The sequence below is a fragment of the Cornus florida genome, unplaced genomic scaffold (assembly GCF_030987335.1).
Source record: "Cornus florida cultivar Cherokee Brave unplaced genomic scaffold, ASM3098733v1 CherokeeBrave_3.0.0_Hap2_Chr06, whole genome shotgun sequence".
Taxonomy (NCBI): Eukaryota; Viridiplantae; Streptophyta; class Magnoliopsida; order Cornales; family Cornaceae; genus Cornus; species Cornus florida.
In genome coordinates, this window is record NW_026775576.1 from 41,231,513 (window position 1) to 41,238,109 (window position 6,597).

A 6,597-nucleotide genomic window follows, 5' to 3' on the forward strand; every position below is an offset into this window, starting at 1 on the left:
ATTTATCTTTCAAATCAATTTTGGACTCACTTTTCAAATCACTTTCTAACACTTTCTCATTTGAATGATCATGCATATGCAATGAAGGAGCAATATGATAAGAAACAGGACGGGTGTCAACTCTTGGTTTCACCGGTTCACTCTCTTCATTGGACACACCTACTTTGTTGTCCACAATCTTCCCACTCCTCAAGGTTGTCACTGCATTGACATGCTCAATTGTGTGTCCTTCCGATGAGGAATGAGTCTCCACAACACATTGTTGCTTTGGTGGGGCATTCAAAGGCATCTTCCCCTTCTCTCTAGCATTTAAGGTACTAGCTATTTGCCCTACTTGGGTTTCTAGCTTAGCAATGGATTGAGAATGAGAATGAAGCAATTGAGTGTTCGCCTCTAGAGTGCCTAAAGCGGTCAAAACTTTCTCTTCAAAGGCGGGACTCCTAGAATTTCCTTGGGAATATGAAGGTTAATTAGGAAAATGAGAATTAGAAAATTGATTGCCATGTGATTGAAATGATGATGATTTAAAACCTTGAAAACCTTGGCCTTGCATTGGTGGCAGAACATACTTCCCTTGAAAACCACCTTGGGGAGGGTTTGAGCCTTCCCCTTGGCTTTTCCAAGAAAAATTTGGATGGTTCCTCCAACTTGAATTGTAATGAGTGCCATAGGGATTGTTCCCTTGATTAATAAATGTAGCACTGACTTGTTTATATGGCTCACTTTACACATGTCCATGGGGACAATTGGAAGTAGAATGCAAGACACTTGAACATGTCATGCAAGATTCATTAGATGCACGATGATGAATATGAGTAGGGGAAGAAGATACTTGATTTGCTGAATTTGGTTGATAAAAAATTGATCAAACCTTTGAGACAAAGATTTCATCTCAGCGGCTATGTCATTGGAGTTATCAACTTGATATAAGCCGACATTCTTCCTTCCACCTAGGTTTCTACCATTTTTAGAAGATAAGGACCTATGCATAAAATTTTCACTCATACCTTTATACAATTGCCACACATCATTTTCATGCTTATCAAGATAAGAACCACCAATGGATACATCAACCATACCCTTGTAATTATCTGGTAAACTTTCAAAGAAATATTGGACTAGTTGCCACTTAGGTATGTCATGATGAGGGCACTTTCTAAGCAAATCATTAAACCTTTCCCATGCCTCATGAAACATTTCCCTATCCCCTTGAGAAAATTCTTTAATTGAAGTTCTCATGGCATTGGTCTTAGAAACCGGATAGTACTTTTTCAAGAACTCTTGTTGCATTTCCACCTAAGAAGTTATCGAAAAAGGCCTAAGATTGTTGAACCAATAGCTTGCCTTGTCCTTAAGGGTAAAAGGAAAAAGTTTAAGCCTTAACACTTCTTCCGGTATGTCCGTGTATTTCACAGTGGAACACACTTCAAGAAAGTCATCCAAATGCTTATAAGGTTCTTCACTACGAAGTCCATGATAGTTTAGAAGCATTTGAATAGTTTGTGGTCTAATTTCATAGTGATGTGCTCTAAATGGAGGCAATTGAATGCAAGTGGGTGCATTATATTCATTAGGCACATAATGGTCTCTTAATGCAATAGGAGGATTCACAATTGGTGGTACTAAACGAACAACTTGATTAGCTTGAACTATGGCTGGTTGTGGAGCAAATATTAGCCAAGGCATTCCCAATGGAACTTGGCCTTGTTTTTGTGGGTGAATGAATGGTCTAGGCATGCCTAATGGGACTTGAACATTTTCATGATGCACATTAAGGTGGAGGTTGCCTTGTTGGTCTATGTGACCAAGGTCCTCCACATGGTCGTCATTCAAATCCTCTATAGGTGAAATGGAGTGATGAGAATTACCTCTCCCCCTAGGATTACGAACAACCGATTCAAGATGCAAATTAGGAGGGACAAGAGTAGGATTCAATGACCTATGACCATGCATACACTAGCAAAGCAAATAACAAGCAAGTAGCAATCACTTCGCCCCCGCAATAATTCAATCAACAAATTTCCACATTCAATGATTCCATGTTCCCATGCTTAAACAACATGCAAAGAAAATTAAATTACCTCTACGCAGACTCACAATTTATCTAAGAAATGAAAAACAAGCCTCCACGCGGGCCGACGATTTAACTAGAGCTTGAGTTAGAAAGATCTCACAAAGGGTCCTTAAGCAACTTTAATTCATTTTCAACATTCAAGCTTTGCTATACTTTGCATTTTTTTTAGATTTTTAGTCCTTTTTGTGCTTAGCTTAGCTCCTTGCTTTGAATTCTCCTTTGCTTAACCTCCTTGCTCAATTTCACCTAGCCAAATAAGAACAAACACAATAAGTAACCAAAAATAAAATAAAGAAAAGACACGATCAAAAGAGTACTAATCCCTAATTGTTTCCAAAACACGGTGTTGCCAATTAAATGCCCGGCAACGGTGCCAAAAACTTGGTGTTCGTCAAGCACCGAAGCCTAAAGATGTGCAAAAGATAGTGAATGTGCAATATAGCTAAGTTTTACATTTATAAATGCCACTACTATCATTAACTAAAAATATAGCAAGGGTGAGTAGGGATCCTCCTAAGGGATTGAAAGGCTATTAGTAATGGAACAATGCTTAGGGTTAGTAGGTCGAGTGATCAAAGGTAGGTTGCTTGGTTGATTAAGCTACAATTAAGATTAAACAAGATCAATATAAAACAAGTAATTAAAGGATAGAGAAAACAAGAGAAAGAGGTCTTAGGACTTAGAGATCACCACTAAGCATCACCTTTCTATACACTCAATTCACAATTAATGAAAGGGAAAACATATGTTGCAACAATGGTGAATGTGTGTGATTGTTTCAATAAGCATGGATAACCAATTAAGTGTATATTGTCTAAGCAACACAATGAATAGCACAATATATCAAACTAAGCCATTAATCCTTCCTTTAAGTTCACAATCCAAACACATCACAAAATTAGAGAAATATACTACTTGCATTCATAAGTATGGAACATCAAACAACAAGCATGGATTGTCCTCCCATTTAACAACTAAGGTAGCTACACTACATCTAAGCTAATGACATGGAAATTAAACTAATTAGACTAAGGGAGAGGCACAATCCATCAAGAAATGAGTATGAACCATCAAATAAACCACAAGAGCATTCTATTAAACACTATGTCTTGACAATCTCTAGATCTATAGCATCAACACACATAGACATGCATCAACAACACAAGAGGTAGAGATAAACACATGAACATCTATTCTAGCATACATAGACATATTGATAAAATGAAATGATCAATTAGAAGAATTAAACCACACAAATCATTGAATAAACAAGATCTATGTATATAAATTTATCAAAACATGTATTACAACACAAATCCCCTCAAAAAAACATAAATCAAGGCAAAAAAAAGCATGCTTAGGGCTAACTGTAGCCCCAAGAGGATGTCTAGCCACTCATGAATGGTGTCCTCCAACCCTCAAGGGCTATCTCCATAGTAGAAGTGCTTTTCTTCTCGAGGAAAATGGAAAACCTCTCAAAAATGTCTCTAACCTCCTCTTCTCTTTTCTTCCTCTCTAAGAATTGTATCTAAGACTATCAAAAACTCTCTCTCTAAGCATATGTGTAAAAGTGGCTCATATTCCTTATATAGGTAGCTCAAATGTCACACCCAATGGTCTAGGCTCGTACACAAGGGCTCCTCCAATGCTTGCACAATGAGACAACTTTTAATGAGCTGAAAATATATTTTTTTTCAGATTTAAGAGGGTTCGATCGATCGAACCTGTGCTGTGATCAATCGAACATGGCTGAGATCTATCAAACTTTAGCTGGATCGATCCTCCAATGGCGGCGCCTTTTTGGATAAGGACAGATTTGAGATATTTTGGGGAATGAGACAAAAGTGGTAGGTAGGGTGGTACAACAGGATAAGATGGAATCTTTTCGATCGATCTGAGAATTATTAGATCGATCGAACTTTGTGGGATCTTTGAATAAGGACAAAAGAGCTTGGATCCATCTTGGAGAGTCTAGATCAATGAACTTTCGATTGATCGAAGTTTTTTTGAGATCGATCGAACCTGCTGAATTTTTACACTTTGCTTCAATCTACTTCCACTTTGCTCCTTTCTTCCATCCAGCTTGAGTTAGCTTCTTTTAAGCTCTTATTTGGCTGAATTAGCTCATTTTGGGGATAAGCATTTAAAAAGGGCAATAACATGAAATTAGTCTAAAACGGGAAAGTAAGATAGATAAAGGTCCTAGAATACCTAAGCTTAAGGGGTTTAAATGCTTACTTTTCAGCGCTCATCAATGATCCTTGCTCAGCACGAATAATCCCTACTCCTGTCAAATACCTAAAAAATAATGGTGGGTCAGGCCCACAAACAAGTTCTACTCTAACTATAATCTAAGCAGAGACCTGATACGCAGATACATCCTAGATAACTCAATAATAACTATTTAGTCCATAAATATATATATATCCACACTAAGGACATTCACTGGACTACAAAGAGGGTCTCAACCTGAATAGAAGGCAACAAGCAAATCGCACCTGAAGTGGGCTGTGTACCTAAGCCTAATAGGGTACACCACTACTTATCATAGCCAGCTACGCATCCCACTGCATATACGCTCCCTATCCGTCAACTCTGAGACTCAAGCTCATATCGCGGTACCATAGATATATATTTAAAGTCCATCCAAACCAGAGTATGTCTTTCAATTTTTCATTGATCTGACATAAAATATAAGTAACAGATAATCCAGTTAGTCATTCAACTTATTCAGTTGATCTGACTTGAATTCATGTAGGATTTAACTATTTTAGTTAATCCATTCCGTATGTATGAATAGGTAAGAATTAGCGTTTTGATCTAATCCATCCCTAATATGCCACCGTCCCATACCGGTGCATATAATCCACATGATTCATAAATGATGCAACACTTAAAAAGTACATCAAATAAATCCATAATACATGATAAAAATCATATATATAACCTTGCATATAATTAAGCAAAATAACAACTCTAAGTAGCATGCATTTAATTTTTACAATAATAAATTAACATGCATCTCAAATAGATTGTTTTAACCTCCAGGACGTAATTAAACTATTTAAATCCAATTAATTGATTAAATTAGTTTAATTCCAATATTCATCCATCTAAATTGCTAAATAATATTAAGCAATGAAATCCTTAGTTAACAATATGCAAATTGATTTAAAACTTCATATTTTTCAAGTCCATAACATATAGTCATAGATTATGCATTCCAGTTATTAATCTAATTTATTTAAATCATATAAATCATCAAAACTGAATTAAACATTATTAGAATCATCGTAACAGTCAAACAGAACCTTTTAAAACCAAAATCTACAAGTTCCCAGCGATGGAGCATGCTCTCGTTTTGAGGGAGCATGCTCTCGTCCTCAATGGAGCAAGCTCTCAAACTAATCAAGCATGCTCTCATTTAAAAGAGTAAGCTCCCAAACTAATAGAGCATGCTCTCAACTAAAAGGGCAAGCTCCCAAACTAATGGAGCATGCTCTCAACTCAAAGAGCAAGCTCCCAAACTAATAGAGCATACTCTCAACTAAAAGAGCAAGCTCCCAAATGAATAAAGCATGCTCTCAATTAAAAGAGCATGCTCTCAGCCTGAGGAAGCCAGCTCCCTCTTCCATAAAGCTTGCTCTTACCCTAAGAGTCGTCAATTTTCATTAGAGAGCCAGCTCCATGCCCTTGGGAGCCGGCTCTCAACCTGTTCTACTCATTCTTCTTCGTCTTCGACGTCGTCTGATCGTTCCAATCATCTCCGTTAAGGATCCTAAACTTCTGTTCTAAGTCCCAGATAATCTCAAATAATTTTTACAGAGTTCTTATAGATCTTTTACACAAATTTAAAACAAGTTTCATGCAAGAATTTCAAGATCAAGCCACTATAAATATAAATATATAAATTTGGTTTTAAATCAACTTAAACGAGCATAAGATCAATTTAATACGTGATTAATCCTGGAATTAACCTAGGCATGTACAGAACACAGATCTAAATGAAAGAGTAAGAGCAAAACTTGCCTCTCAAGGTTTCGGTTTGAAACCTTTAACCGTCTTCTTCCTAAGTTTTTTGGCTACCTTAGTTGCCGTTAAACCTCCTCTGCCACTCTTGGTTTAACCCACGAGCCAGCCCCTCTTCCTCCTCTTCCTTGGTTCAGCCCTCTTGGCCGAACCCTAGCTTCCTCTCTTGGTTTCTCTTCTCTCCTCTCTGTTATTTCTCTTTCTCTAGGACTAATAAAACTCGCGTAATAAACCTAACCTCCTCCTCTACAAACTTAAATCTACATATATAGGTAATAATATATACCTACAACATAAAACCCTAATCCTAGCTTAACCCTAAGTCGGCTTATACAAAAAAGAGGAACAAATAATCCTACTTTAATAATACTAATACTACCCTTACATATGACGTATTTACACATAAATATAATCATTTATAAATATAATATAGTTATATCTATTTATATATGACTAAATCTCCTTATCATTATTAATTAGAATAATAATAATAA

At 36.6% G+C, this 6,597-nt stretch overlaps 1 pseudogene; it reads left to right on the forward strand.

The window, feature by feature from the left end:
• Nucleotides 1-1,135: 1,135 nt before the first annotated feature.
• On the forward strand, nt 1,136-1,234 carry LOC132315170 (small nucleolar RNA R71; annotated as a pseudogene).
• The last annotated feature ends 5,363 nt before the right edge of the window (nt 1,235-6,597 follow it).